Raw genomic sequence first — 15,295 nt, forward strand, 5'->3', positions numbered from 1 at the left:
TAATATACTATTGTCTGCATGTACCATAGTTTATTTATCCATTCGCCTATGGAAGGACATCTTGGTTGCATCTAAGTTTTGGCAATTATGAATAAAGTTGCTGTAAATATCTGTGTGCAGGGTTTTGTGTAGACATAAGTTTTTAACTCATTTGAGTAAATACTAAGGAGTGCAATTGCTGGATAATATGGAAGGAGTATATTTAGTCTTGTAAGAAATTGCCAAGCTGTCTTCCAAAGCGGCTGTAACCATCTTGCACTCCCACCAGCAGTGAATGAGAGTTCCTGTTGCTCCACATCCTCACGAGCATTTGGTGTTGTCTGTGTTTTGGATTTTAGCCATTTTAATAGGTGCGTAGTGGTATCTCATTGTTGTTTTAATTTGCATTTCCCTGATGACACAGGATGTTGAGTATCTTTTATAAGCTCAGTTGACAATCTCATTGTTGTTTTAATTTGCATTTCCCTGATGACACAGGATGTTGAGTATCTTTTATAAGCTCAGTTGACATTTGTATATCTTTTTTGGTGAGATGCTTGTTCAGATCTTTGGCCCATTTTAAAATTGGGTTGTTTTCCCATTGTTGAATTTCGAAACTCTTTTGTATATCTTTGAGAAGAGTCCCTTATCAGACGTGTCTTTTGCAAATATTTTCTCCCAACCTTGTTTTCGTATTCTCTTGATAGTGTCTTTTGCAGAGCAGAAGTTTTTAATTTTAATGAAGTCCAGCTTACTAAAGACTTCTTTTAATGGGTGTGCCTTTGGAGTTGTATCTAAAAAGTCATTCCCAAACCTAAGGCCATCTAGATTCTTTTCTATGTTACCTTCTAAGACTTTTATAGTTTTATATTTTACGTTTAGATCTATGATCCATTTTGAATTAATTTTTTGTGAAGGATGTAAGAGCTGGGTCTTGATTAATTTCTTTGCACGTGGATGTCCAGTTTTTCCTGCACCCTTTCTTTCTCTTGTGTCAAAAATTAGTTGACTTTATTTCTGTGAGTGTATTTCTGGGGTCTCTATTCTGTTCCATTGATCTAGTCGTTTATTCTTTTGCCAGTGCCACACTGTCTTGATTATAGTGCTATTTTTGATTTATCAATTATAAGTAATAGCTATTGACTTCCTATTAGGATTAATGAGAAGTTAGCTCTCTTATACTCTGAATTCATCTCTCCTCATTCTCCTCATATCTCTGTTTTAAATTAAATCAACATTCTGTTTATGATACCAAAACTATGTTGATATTGTCTATAGCACATCTTAGTATATTATGATTATATTTTTGCAGCCCTTTGTTTTCCCTTAAATTGCATGTTTGCCTAATTTATTACTTATATGCTATTTTCATATACGTAATTGTGGCAGTTTAAAAATTTCTCCACAATTTCTTTGATACCCTTCCCTTCAAAATGTAAAGCCCTATTTTGCTTGCCTTGTAAGTGGGCTGCACTTAGTGACTTGTTTCTAACAAGTAGAAAATGGCAGAAGGAGGCTGTGTGGCTTCTGAGACCAGATCATAAAAGGCAACACAGCTTCCTCCTTGATCTTTCTCATGGGGATCTTGCTCTGGGGAAAAGAATTGCCATGTTGTGAGGCCACTGAATCAGCCCTATGGTTGGACCCCTGTGGAAAGAAGCTGAGGCCTCCAGCCAACAGCTCCATGCGTGAGCCAAGCTGGGAGCTGAGCCGATAGACGCAGTGGAGCTTTCAGCTGATGGAGCTCATCTGACATCTTGACTGCAGCCTCAGGAGAGGCTCTGAGCCAGGATCCCCCAGCCAGGCTGCTCCCAGATTCCTGACCCTCAGACACTGTGAGATAATAAGTGTTTATTGTTTTAAGTCTGTGAGTCTTGGGATGATTGGTTATGCAGCAATAGATAACGAATATAATACCTTTGATTGCGTTCTGATCATCACCTTGTCGCTAGACTTGCCACATAATCTACTCTGTCAAGTCTAATGCTGCTTCCCTGGATCTCTCCACCTTCCCACTGCCTCTGGACTGGCTATTCTCGAGACCTGCAGCACAGTGGTCATCTTTCCCACCCTGCTGACCGGGTGCACTGGTTCCGGGATCTCTTAGCCTTTCTTAGGCTTCCTTTTCCTTTTTTAAAAAAAATTATTTTAAATTTATTTTTAAATTTTTTTATTTTTTATTCTTTTATTGAAGTCTAGTTCATTTACAATGCTGTATTAGTTTCAAGTGTACAGCAAAGTGATTCAGTTGTGTATATATATATATATATATATATATATATATATTCTTTTTCAGATTCATTTCCCTTATAGATTATTATAAGATATGGAGTAGAGTTCCCTGTGCTATATAGTACACCTCATTGTTCACCTATTTTATATACAGTAGTGTGTATATGTTAATCCTAAACTCCTAATTTATCTCTACATCCCCCACCCCCTGATATTCCCTTTGATAACTGTAAGTTTGTTTTCTATGTCTGTGAGTCTCCTTTTGTTTTGTAAATAAGTTCATTTGTATCATTTTTTTAGATTCCACATATAAGCGATATCATATGATATTTATCTTTGTGTGACTTATTTCGCTTAATGTGATAACCTCTAGGTCCATCCATGTTGCTGCAAATGGCATTATTTCATTCCTTTTTATGGCTGAGTAATATTCCATTGTATGTATATACCACATCTTCTTTATCCATTCATCTGTCGATGGACACTTAGGTTGTTTCCATGTCTTGGCTATTGTAAATAGTGCTGCTATGAACATTGGGGGGTGTGTATCTTTTTGAATTAGAGTTTTCTCCGGGTATATGCCCAGGAGTGGGATTGCAGGATCATACGGTAACTCTGTTTTTAGTTTTTTGAGGAACCTCCATACCGTTCTCCATAGTGGCTGCACCAATTTACATTCCCACTAACATATAGGAGGGTTCCTTTTTCTCCACACCCTCTCCAGCATGTATTATTTGTAGACTTTTAAATGATGGCCATTCTGACTGCTGTGACGTGATTAGGCTTCCTTTTCTTCCTTTTTATTCTTTTCTTTCCCTGAAACCCATCAACAACTAGCTCTTAGGAAAGAGTGTATGGGAGATAATTTTTTAATCCTTGTATGTCTAAAAATGTTTTTACCTGCTTTCATTCTTGATCAATAGCTGGGTTGATTACTGAATCCGAGGTAGAGTGTCGTTTTCTCTTAGAATTTTGAAGTCATTTATTGTCCTTCTAGCATCCAATGCTGTACTTGTACCATTTTCGTTCTTGTTCTTCTGTGTCTTCCCTTGCTTTTCCCTCCTTGGAAGTTCGAGGGCCCTCAATTTGTCCCTGGTGTGGTGGAGTTTCATGATGATGCGCCTTGTTGTTTCCGTTAGGATGCTGGAAGTGAAGAAAGCCCAACTAAAATGGCTCATAGGACAAGTGGGTGTATTTTCTTGCACAAAATGAAAAGGTCCTGGGATAAGGTGGCTCTGAGGTTGATTGATTTAGTGGCTGAATTACATCATCGGGAACCCAGGTTTTAAAAAATCTATTTGTTCTGCCAGAATGCTTTGCGTAGCTCCATTTCATGGACAAAATATGGCAGTGGCTTATATTCCAGAGGCAGAAATTGGATCTACCTCTTTCTCTGACTCTTTTTAAAACTGTAGAGTATTTCCCAGAATTAATCCCATCATTGGCAGACTTTCTATCGAGACCACATGTCCAAAATTAGGTGTTATGGCCCTTCTTAAATGAATCACTAGACAAAGGAAATAAAATTAATATGATTGTCTTCGACTAATCAAGATTTAATCCCTGGAGCTGAAGGTGGGGTTGGTCTTTCCTGACACCATGACTTTGCAGTGGAACGTGAGGGCTTTAAATAGAATCTGAATCTTATTACAAGGAAAAATAAGGCAAGCATTATTGGTGGGCAACCAGATTGTCTGCTACAGCGGCTGTGGGTTCTTCTGTCATTTACTGTGATGGAGACCTGGTGATCTCTCTTCTAAAAACTTGTCCAAGTCTCCTATGTGCTGTTGTCCCCTCCTGTGTCCTTTGCCCTTGTGGGTTTATGCCATTTTGTTCCTTTTGTTCATTTTGTTCAGGATCCCTGAAGGGAGAGGTGAAAAATGTGTGTTCAGTCTCTCTCCCTGTTTGGAAGCCTGCAGCCAGTGTGTCTCAAACTGTGAGCTGTAGCCTGTGAGCGAGCTACGTCCAGTATTTTAACAAATGAAACAGAGTAGAAAATACCAGATTGTATGTATTGCACAGAGTAAGATTAAATATTGTTTCAGTTGAGTATGCCTATGTTGTGTGTACTGGCTAGAGATGTAAAACGTGTTTCTTGTTAGCAGCTGCACACAAAATTATTTGGGAAGCATTACTTTAAAGAAGTCTCTTCTGAGCAATACTATCTTATTCGGGTTGGTTTTACAGGTACGTGAGGCTAAGAGAACGTAGCAAGCCCACCCAACTCCAATGGGCATGAGCTACTGTGTGGTATACGTATGAGAACAGTTCACTCCCACAGAGCAACTCAAAACCCCACGAAGTGCATGTGTTACTGTTATCATGTTATTCATTCCTGTGTCCCCAAGGAAGAAACGGCGCTCCGGAAATATGCTTAATGCTCAAGCAAGCAAGGCAGCAGGCTGGTGGGCCTGAGAGGCGTGATTCTGGACACCGAACGTGGAGCTTGGCTAAGTTCTGCTCCCCTCCCCCTCCCCCCGTGGTCAGGGCTGGGTCACAGCATGCGCTGAGTGTCCAGGGTAACCTCAGCAAACATCTCTCAAAAGGCCGCATTCCCCAAATGTTTGGAGAGCCTCCGACCAGAAGAGATGCTAGGCTTCTGCTGAGTTACATAACGTACTAGGATCATGGTTTGCTTTCAAGGCCTATTTCCACTCAATCTTGCCCTTTCTGGGCAGTTGTATTCAGCAAAGACTGATGGGTGTATTTCCTATGCCTTAAGATTTTTAGGAAGTGAAAACATCCTTCTGTCCGGGCAAGGTCACCGTCAGCATGAAAACCTGGTACCTAGTTCCCGTCCCAGGGCTGTGGGCCCGGCCTGGAGACCCCCGCAGTCTGGCCTCCTCATGGTGGTGGTCCACCTCTTCTGCTGCCCTTCCTGTGTCCCCTTGTTATTCTCGTTACATGATGTTTTCTGCTTCCCATTTTTCAAATTCTTTTTTTTTAGAAATATCTTTGACACGGGAACATTATGTCTATTTAAAGTGTACAACCTGATGTTTTGATATACGTAGACAGTGTGAAAAGATGCCCGCAACCAAGCTAATTAACACGTCCCTCACCTTTCTGTAGTTACCACCGAAAGTGTGTGTGTGTGTGTGTGTGTGTGTGTGTGCTTGTGGTGAGATGATTTCCTTTTAGCTCTATCCTCTTTGCAACTTCCAAGTATTCAGTACAGTCACCATGCGGTACAACAAATCTCTAGATTTCTCTCTAGAACTTACTCGTCTTGCGTAACTGAAACCCTTTGACCAGCACCGTTCCATTTCTCTTCCCCCTCTTCCCCGCAGCCACCGTTCTACTCTCTGCTTCTGTGCATGTGACTATTGTAGATTCCAGCTACAAGTGCAATCGTATAGTATTTCTCCATGTCCAGCTTACTTCACAGAGCACAGTGTCCTCCAGCCCCATCCGTGTGGTCACAGATGGTGGCATCTCCTTCCTTCAGGCTGAATACTTACTATATAACTTTGTTTCTGCTGCCTAGGTGATCGGAGAGGAATGAACCCCAGTCCTTCCTTATTCCCTGCATCAAGAGCCAATATTCTTTACTTCTCTGTATTTAAAAATTAAAACAGAAAGACCTGGAGTTCTCTTATGCATTGTCCAGCTTTTAAATTGCTGTCAGTGGAAAACTTAGTCTGAATACCGTGCCTGGTACTGTTGGAAGTTGGAAACCCTCCCGACAGCGTGAGGTTCCCATTCAGTTCCAAGCGTGTCCTATTCTAGATGGTGAGTGTTACTTCTATAATTAGCATGTCCCCAGTTTAGAGGCCCAGCAGTCCCTTTCCCTTGGACCATTGGATTGAAGAAGGAGGGAGGGGGAGGGCCCAGAGGCCGACCCGATGGCCATGTGGGCAGAGCTGGGGATCCTTGGGGGTCCTGGCACCGTCCGTCTTGCTGCGCTGCCTGACCAAGACCTGCGCTTGGCTTTCAGTGGGCAGGATTTGAAAACAAAACACGTGAATGGTGCTCGAAAAAAAGTAATCGCTCCATAAAGAAACGCAGGCATAGCGACAGGCTGAACCACAGCGCCGTCAGTGGGGGGACCAGCTAAGGACTTGCCTGCTGGTTCGAGGCCAGGCTGCATCTTGGGGAGGAGAGGAAATGAAAGTAGGGGTGGAGGAGGGAGTGAGAGCCTGGGCCTGTGCGCCCGCTGAGACCTCAGTGCTGGGACTTCGGTCACCTGTCACCTTCAATTTGACACTCCCAAGCCTGTTAGGGCAGAGCCTGTCATTCGAGTCTCGCAGGCCTGTGGCATCGGGGATGGCACTGCCCCCAAGGGCTTGTGGGAAGAAATGAATACCTGGGTTGCACAAACGCCCTTACTCCTTCCCCTGGTGACCTGGACGGAGGTGAGGCCCGGCCGCGCTCCAGATTCTGCTGTCAGTGCGCCGAGCTCTCCCCTCCGCAGGGCAGCCCAGGAATCAGGACGAGAGGTGCTGTGGGGAGAGGGACAGAGGCCCATCTTCGTTGCCGGGAGCCCTTTGCGATGCAGAGCTGCTCTTGCAGGACACGCCCCAGCGCCAGCTCGCGTCTGTCCCGTGGAAGGACGCCTCTCTGGCAAGGCCCGGGGCTGCGAGCTGGGAGGGCGATACCCACTCCTCAGAGCCAGGCTCTGCCCTCAGAACTGGGCCACCTCATAGACCAGCAAAGATGACAGATCCCGGCTGGTGGGGTGGGATTTCGTCCTTCCTCGTCAAACCCAGGCCTTCCCCCCGACATCCCTGTCTGCCAGCCTCAGGGCACTCCTTTGTCCTCTTGTTCCAGAAGGCTGAAGAGCGAAGGGACACATGGTACCTCGAGTCTCCCCACACCCCTCTCTGTTCGAGGTCTGGGCACCGAACTGGCTGATTGGCCCAGACCATCAGATGCAGGCTCATGGGGCAGGAGGTGTCGGCTTCTCTCTGGGGCCTGTGTCTTCCTGGGTTTGTATTCCTGGCATGTGCTGGGACATGCAGCCTGGCTCTTCCAGGAGCAGTGTCTCACGGGCACAGCTTTGGCTTGGGGGGATGTCTCTCTGTCTTCCGCCCTGGCCCTCCCTCGTGTCTTTCTAACTTGTTTTTCTGCTGACAGCGGAACCCTAGTGCTTTTGCTCTGAGACGCCCTGCCTGTAATTGGAAAAGGAGCCAGCGCTGAGTTATAGGTTAGCACACGCTGCCCTCTAACGGCTGCGTCTTCTACTTTCCCAGCTCCACTGGCAACAGCTGCCCTAGGCCTTCTTGGAGGTCCACAGCAAGATTCCTTCCCAGTAAGCTGGCTCTTTCCCTTCGCTCAGCGCAAAGAACCAGCCCTTGTTCTTGGGAGGGGTTGGGGGAATGTCAAAAGTCAGGCGTCTTTGGTGTGTCTTGCTGTGAAGAAAATGGTCCAGCGTTCCCCTGCCAGATATGAAATAAGTGGATTCTTCTAGCCCAGGAGCTCGGACCAGCCTATCCCATGGCTGTGACGCCCACCTGCTTGCTTGCAGTTCCTTGCCGGGCCTAGAGAGGGAAGTTCAGGGCCTGTCCTCTGTGCACCCAAAGTGGCTTCCTTCCCCCACCCTTCTGGTCAGAGGGGCGCGGGGCAAGGTGAGGGATGGGTGTGACGCACGCCTCAGCCTTCCCTGTTCAGCCTCGAAAACCAGCTCCAATGCTAAAAGGCGAGGGAGGGAGGACACACAAACCTCTTGAAACAACATCTCTTGAGTTAATGTTTGAAGAACCTGGAGAAATTGGTTGGACATAGTCCAGTTCTGTTTTGAGGGGAATCTGGGACCTAGTTAAGGAACAAAGTTCACGGGTGTGGGAGGAGAAAATGGGAAACATTTTGTTCTGGTAGCTGGAAAGCTTATCTCCAGAAGTGATGGAAAGAAGCTAAAAGAGGAAAAGACTCGTGTTTTCCTCCAAATAAGCCCAAATCTGGCAAAAGTAAAGCATCGTGCTTGAGCTCTGCCGCTCGGCCGGAAATGATGTGAAAGTGAGTTTTCACGAGTTTAGAGTGTTTTATAGAGTGAAGCTCCTTGGGGAAAAAAGACTCACTGTGAAACGGAGTTTGGAGCTGGCCGCCTTCAGCTTTTCTTAAATTGGGGGTGGTGGTCACAGAGGTTGATGCGCTAATTCCCAGGGAATTGAAACCACTGTTTGGTGGGAGCAAACATGGCTCTCTTCAGCCCAGGGGAAGGGACACAGAGACCAGAAAGGCGGGCAGATTGCACTGAAATTTGAATTATAAGCCTGGTTTTCATGTGGGGTTTAAGCAACTCATCACTTCTGATATGGTCGCTCTTTGTAGCAATGGAAAAGAGGCATTTTTATTTTATTTATTTTGTATTTTATTTGGGTCTCCAGCTGCAGAAAGTCATCATTCAGAAGCACATCTTTCCCCACTCAGCTTTTTCTCTCCTTTCTGAAAATCTTGAGCAAATTCTGAAAAAAAATAAAATAAAAAAAAAAGGGTCCTCTCTTTTGACAGACCTCACCTGGAATTTGGGCCTTGCTCGTCTTTGGATGCCTGATGGTGCTGACCCAGCCTCAGAGGTGTGCAGAATCTTTCTAAAGGTGCTGTGTGCATCCCATCTGGGCCGGACAGAAGCAGCGGTTCCCGCTGCGGATTCTAAGGGCCCGGCAGGCAGAGGGTGAAGTTCCGAGTGCTGGCTTTTCCAGGGAGCAGAGCCGGCTCTGAAATAACACGTGTATTGTCCACTCCAAGATTTGTTTTATAGCCACGCCTCCCCCCGCCCCTCCAGCGTAAAGATGGCACCGAGGCTTTGGAAGGTGTTCTGTCCTGTTCAGCAGGAAGCCCTTCTTCCGCCATAATATTTCATGCAAGGCCGGTTCCAGCTCTGAAGAGAGAAGCGTCTCCCCAAAGCTGGGCTCCTGCTGAGATGCACACACAGCTCCCTGGTTTTATTTGGGTAAAATCAAAGGTAAACAGAGGGCCCCCGGCCTTATCCGTGATGTTTAAAACAAAAGAGTGTGATTATTTAAAGAATACCTCTAAGAGTTCTTGAAATTCCCGGCATTCCATGTTTCCCTGTGAGTGTTCTCACGGTGGTTAGGGGAAGCTGGCCGGGGGGAGTGCCTGAATTGCCCAACAGCAGGACCACGACTGTCGGAGGGTAACTGAGGCTCCAGCGCAGCTGAGGTAATAGGGCCGCACCATCCAGGCGGGACGTGCATCTTCTCGGCTTTGCTTCTTGGTGGGATCAGACTTTTCTTCTCCCAGCCTCAGGGTCCCCCTTGGGGGGGTGGAGATGTTGTGAGCATTATTTTAGAAGTCCAACGCTTAGCATTTATAAGACAGCAATATGATTATTTTGTAAAAGTCTGGATGAAAAGTACCCAAAGGAAACGAGATGTAGAACTGGCTTCTTCGAGCCCTGTGCCTCATCTGGCTGGTGGTCAGGTAAGGGAAGGAACTGGGGTAAAAGTAGAAATAAAAGCTTCGGGAGGAAGACGAAGAAACAGAGAGGGGAGAACTAAGACCTCTCCTTCTGGAGAAGCTAGCTCCCATCACAACCTGAGCCCGTGGAGGTGTGGGGAGCAGACCCTGGGGAAACAAGAGGATGGAGGAGGGTTCAGCTCTGCGAGGCGATCCAGCAGCGGATCGAATCTGACAGAGCCCCGGGCTTAGGGTCTGGACACCTGCGGAGAGAGGTTTTGCCTGGGAGTAGATAAGGGGACCTGGGGTGGGGTGCAAACTGGGAACCAAGCCAAAGTTACCAGTCTGCCAGGCTGAGAGGGGCCTTGGAACACCAGCCTGTTAAGTGCCTGATTAATGAGTAAGCTGCGGGCTGTCCGGGTCAGGGTGCACCCGGGGCTCCCCTAATCCCCACCGAGCTCGCCCCTGGGCTGCTCTCCACACACCCAGGCTTTTCCACTCTGCCTGCTTGACTCAGCCCGCGTTGTACTGAGCAGCCCTTGGGGGAAGGGACCCCTGGGACAAAGTTTTAAAAAAACCTGGCGTTTTGGGGGTGCTTGTTCTTGCCCATTAACAGAAGTGGCAATGAAAACAAAAAGAGGAGTTGCTTCATAAACTTGAGAGCCCCAGATGTTCTTAGGGAACAAAACATGGGCAAAAGTGAAGTCAGTCGTATGTTATTACAGACTTCAGATTATCTTTCATCCTTGTGGCCTTTCCTGTAGAATTGGATTTTTATTTTTGTTCATATCATTTCTTTTAACCTTTAAGTATAATATGGGGAGTGGGGAGGAAGAATTGGATGAAGGCAGTTATTTTACAATATTTAAAAAATAAAAAAAGTGCATTCAGAAAAGTGCCAAAAGCCTAAATGTGTAATTTGCTAACGGTTCACAACTTGAAAACACTCATACAACCAGCACTTAGACTAAGGAACAGGACTTGACCAGCAGCCAGGAGGTCCCCTTTCCAGAACCAGCCCTCACCTCGCACCATAGTTTAGTGCTGCCTGTTTCTTTTTTCCCTTTATTAAAAAATTACTTTTTAACTGTGGTGAAAGATGCAAAACATAAAATTTATCATCGTAACCATTTCTAAGTGTCCAGGTCAGTGGCATGAAGTAAATTCATATTGGGCCACTATCGCCACCCTCAATCCACAGACCTCTTTTCTTCTTGCAAAACTGAAACTGTCCCTGTTAATCACTAACCCCAGCCTCTGGCCCTCACCATTCTGTGTCTATGAACTTGCCTGCTCTAAGGACCTCATATAAGTGGAATCAAACAGAGTTTGTCCTTTTGTGACTGGTTTATTTCACTGAGAGTAATGTCCTCAAGGTTCATCCGGCATCGCAGCCTGTGTCAATTTCCTCCCTTTTTCAGGCTGACTAGTGTTCCACCGTGTTAATATCACTTTTGTTTATCCAGTCATCCATTGAGGGACACTTGGGTGGCTTCCATCTCTTGGCAATTGTGAATAATGCAGCTATGAACATGGGTGTGCAAATATCTCTTAGAGACCCTGCTCTCAATTCTTTTGGATAAATACCCAGAAGTACAGTTGCTAGGTCATGTGGTAATTCTATTTGCGAGTTTTTGAGGAACCTCCACACTATTTTCCACAGCTAGTTTTGCCCGTTTTAAACTTTCTATGCGGGAACTGTTCAGTACACACTGTTTTGTCTGGCCTTTTTCGTTCGACTTTGTGTCACTCAGTTTTTGTTGATACGTGTTTAACAGGCATCCAGGTTTTGTAAGAAGTTATAATGTACTTGATTTTTATTTGTCTGTGTTTCATATTTTAATTGAAATATAGTTGATTTACAACGCTGTGTTAATTTCTGCTGTACAGCGACGTGATTCAGTTATACGTACATACCCAGACATACGTTCTTTTTTTTAATATTCTTTTCCATTATGGTTTAAGCACAGAATATTGACCATAGTTCCCTGTGCTGTATCCCGTATCTTCTTAAACTATGTTTTCTTAGGTAGATCCTTCCAGTTCTACGATTAACTGTGTAGCATTTTGTAAGAGTTTTGAGTGGAGTGGTACATTTCCTCTCTCACTCTCTACAGAAGCCTCTGCTGGACACAGGTGGAGGAGTTATGGTAGGTTCTGTGATTCAGGTCCCCCGTGGGGACATTAGCTGCTTCTCTGCTTCTGCCGCTCTCACAGAGTTCGCAGCCCGGAGAGGCAGACATCCAAGTGAGGACTCCTGCCCAGTCCATGAGCCAGGTCTACTCTGATGGCAAATGTCCAATGTGAATGTCGATTCTATAATTTTATGATGGAGTACTTTGATCGGCTGCTCAGTTACCTTGGTGACAACTGGCTACATGTGATACAGTACCTCAGGCTTCCACGCCTCTTCTCAGCCAGATTTCTTCACGAACCCTTCCATCCACATCCACCCAATAAAAAAACTGCTGTTGGAATCACGTATTTGCAGAACCCCCGAAGCACCTATGGATTTCATCAAAGACTTTCCTTTTATTAACCATTTCTGTAGAGAGCTGAGTGTGAAAAGTATCTCGTAAATCAGAGGTGTGAACCTCAGCTTCGAACAAAGTCCTGTTTAAATGTTCCAGCAAGTTCCAGGGATGCTAAGGGAATAAGGAAGCGTGTCCTAACTTGGTTGTTTGGAGGCTGGCAGCCGCGTAACAGTAAGAGTTTCCCAAGAGGAAGGCACTTTCAGGAATAGAGCTGAGGTCCCCTCCCTAGGCCATCAGCATTCCTTCCAGGCTCTCTGGTAATCTGGGGATGTGGTGTGGTGGAGGCGTGATCTAGTTAGGTGGAGTCAGGGGTCCTGGGTTTGAGTTCTTCCTCTGACATTTACCAGAAACGTGATACTGAGTGATTATCTTCACCCGCATGGACTCTTGCTTTGTCCACTTGTGGAAACAGCATAATTTATAGAGATCTTAAATTGCCTGTTGTCTTTTTTTGGGGTCTCCACTCCCAGAAGTTCAGGCTTTTGAGCTTCTTATCTTGCTGGAGCTTTGTGGTGCAGGACGGAGAGAAGAGTTTGCCTGAATTGAAACCCACTGTCCTGGATTTTATTTTGAAAGCTTGAAGTCATTCAGGAGATAATGCTAGCTGCTGCTGGGAGAATGGGGTGTGTGCCTGGGGGAAGTGGTGGGGTGATTGAGGCTGGTGCTTTTTGTTTTCTTTTGGTTTGGGTTTGTTTTTTTCAGTGAGAGGGAAAGCTGCAGAGCAGAGAGAGAGCTTTCCTGCAGCCAGGAAAGAGTCGGTGGGTTGGGGATTGCAGATGGAGCCCTAAGAATTTGAGTCCTGTGCTGTCACCGTCCCAGTTCTCAGGAAGGTGGCCAAACCTTGGTTGGTCCTTCCTATAAGCAGCATGCAGACCCCTTCCAGGTACCAAGTGGGCCAAAGCAATGGCCCATCAGGGATAACCAGGGGGACAGAAAACCAGAGGGGCTACCTTGAATGTTCTTCTTTGCTTACAACTCTGGGACCTTTACCTTTTGAACAACCGAAGGAACTGGGATGAGAAGTGATAGTGGAAAAAAAGGGCTAAGACTGAATTACTTTGATTTAAAAAAAATGAAGAAATCAACATTTCTTATGACCTGAGTTTGTAGAGCAAAGTGCCTATTGGCCACATAAATAAAACGGAGACATCCTAGTGTCCAGCTAACATGACTATTCTTTTTTTAATTTTTAAAAAAAGTACACTGAAGTGATTCAGTTATACATACATATATATATTCCTTTTTACATTCTTTTCCATTATGGTTTATCCCAGGATATTGAATATAGTTCCCTGTGCTCTACTGTAGGACCTTGTTGTTTATCCACCCTGTATATAATAGTTTGCATCTGTTCATCCCAAACTCCCACTCCATCCCTCCCTCCCCCTCCCTCCCCCTTGGCAACCGCAAGTCTGTTCTCTATAACATGACTATTTTGGGAATTAAGGGAGGTGATGGAGGTGGGAAGCACTTAGCAAATCATGAAGCACCTCACCAGCTCCTATTAGGCCCTGGCTCTCCTGGCTACAGAGGAAGCTTCGGCCCCAGGCTCTCTTACAGGTCGGTGGGAGTGGAAAGTTACCTCGGGGAGGTAGACTTTCCTGGGCTCCTGCGTGGGGTGTCCAGGGTTTGTTGCATCCATCAGACAGGAGCAGGATGTTGACAGCTGGGGCTGCTTCCTTTGTGGGATGGAGCCGGGCGTCGCCTCTAAATGCTGACACTGCAGATTTTGCTTAGTGTGTCACTGAGGAGAGAGAGACTCTAAAATACCTGGGAGCAGGCATCGGAGATTTTCTGATAGATTCTGTGTCCACTCTGTCATGCCTCAGCTGTCGGGTCCATCACAATGGCAGATGGTGCTGACAAATGCTTGCTTAGCCTGTGTGGTAGCGAGTCACTCCCAGGGAAACTGGACCTGAGCAGGGAGGACCTTAGGGGGCAGCGTCTGAACCTGTGCTGACCAGTGGAAATCTAATGCCCCACCAGCTGAGCCACATATGTTATTTCAATTTTTTAAGTAGCCACATTATTAAAAGTTAAAAAAAAAAAAGAGAGGTGAAATTAATTGTTACAATTTGTTTTATGTAATCCAATGTATTAAAAATACTATCGTTGTAATCAATAAAAAATATAACAATAATATAAAAATATTCATGAAATATTTTACATTTTTTGTTTTGCATGTAAATGTTTGAAATCCAGGGTACAGTTTATACTCACAGCACATCTCAGTTTGGACTAGCCACATTTCACGTGCTCAGTGGCCCCATCTGGCTTCTGGATTAGACGGTGCTGGTTTGTACCAGTGGTTTTCCTGGGGGAAGGCTTCCCTCTCATCAGGGGGCATTTATCAATGTTTGCAGATATTTGGGGCTGTCACAACTGGAGGGGGTGCTACTGGCATCTAGTGGGTAGAGACCAGGGATGCCACTAAATGTCCCACCATGCACAGGACAGTCTCCCATCCGCCACCGCCCCCCAGCAAAGAATCCTCTGTCCCAAGATGTCAGTAATGCCGAGGTTGAGGAACCCTAGTCTAGACCAATTCCCTCTCCCCCTTTTTTCCCCGCAGCAGTGAGAATGAGCCAGTTGGTGGCAGGACAGGTGCTGACACACAGGTCTCCTGAGTTTGGCCCCAGGGCATTTCCCTAAGTCCCCGGTGGCCTCCTTCAGGTGGCGAGGGTAGTGGGTGTTTCCAACCCTTTCTCCAGCACAGCTCAGTAGATGAGTATAAGTGACAGCACACAGGCCACGGGGAAGAAACCAAACCCCTCCAGAGTTCCACATCACAAAAGAAACTTTTGTGCTTCATGAAAATTTAGGGAAAATTCATACACTTGAAGACCAGCCCGAGAGACAAAGGAAATGCTGAGGTCAGCAAGGAGCCTGTAGCTGAAGCTGGGCCAGCTCTGGACAGGGGTTGCAAAGCACAGGGTGTCGGGAAAGCATCTTCCAATTAGAGACGACCAGGAACTGTTTTCTGAACATCCATTTAAATGTTTACTCTCATCAGTCAGTGAAAAGCTGGAAGCCACAGCTTCAAATTCCAGTGACCAAGTGTGCTTCCCCTCCCTCGGTCTCCTCAGGGGTCCTTCCCCCGCAGAAGTTTGCAGATAAGGAACTTTTAGAAATGTCTGTAGAAGTTGGTAGGAGAATGAGTGAGTGAAGGAGCGAATGAATTGCATGGAACA

The 15,295-nt window shown here is 45.8% G+C and overlaps 1 protein-coding gene across 2 annotated transcripts in view; it reads left to right on the forward strand.

Moving 5' to 3' along the window:
* Positions 1–15,295, forward strand: part of LOC309607757 (uncharacterized protein) — a 73,019-nt gene that overhangs the window by 12,012 nt on the left and 45,712 nt on the right. The window contains exon 1 of one of the 2 annotated variants that reach the window (XR_014232529.1): positions 9,062–9,115. The exons of the other annotated variant lie outside the window; for it this stretch is intronic. The gene's annotated coding sequence lies outside the window, so the exon portion shown is untranslated. Of the gene's footprint in view, positions 1–9,061; positions 9,116–15,295 lie in introns of those variants that run through there. 2 annotated transcript variants of the gene reach the window in all.

The sequence above is a fragment of the Balaenoptera borealis genome (assembly GCF_965194805.1).
Source record: "Balaenoptera borealis genome assembly, chromosome: 12".
Taxonomy (NCBI): Eukaryota; Metazoa; Chordata; class Mammalia; order Artiodactyla; family Balaenopteridae; genus Balaenoptera; species Balaenoptera borealis.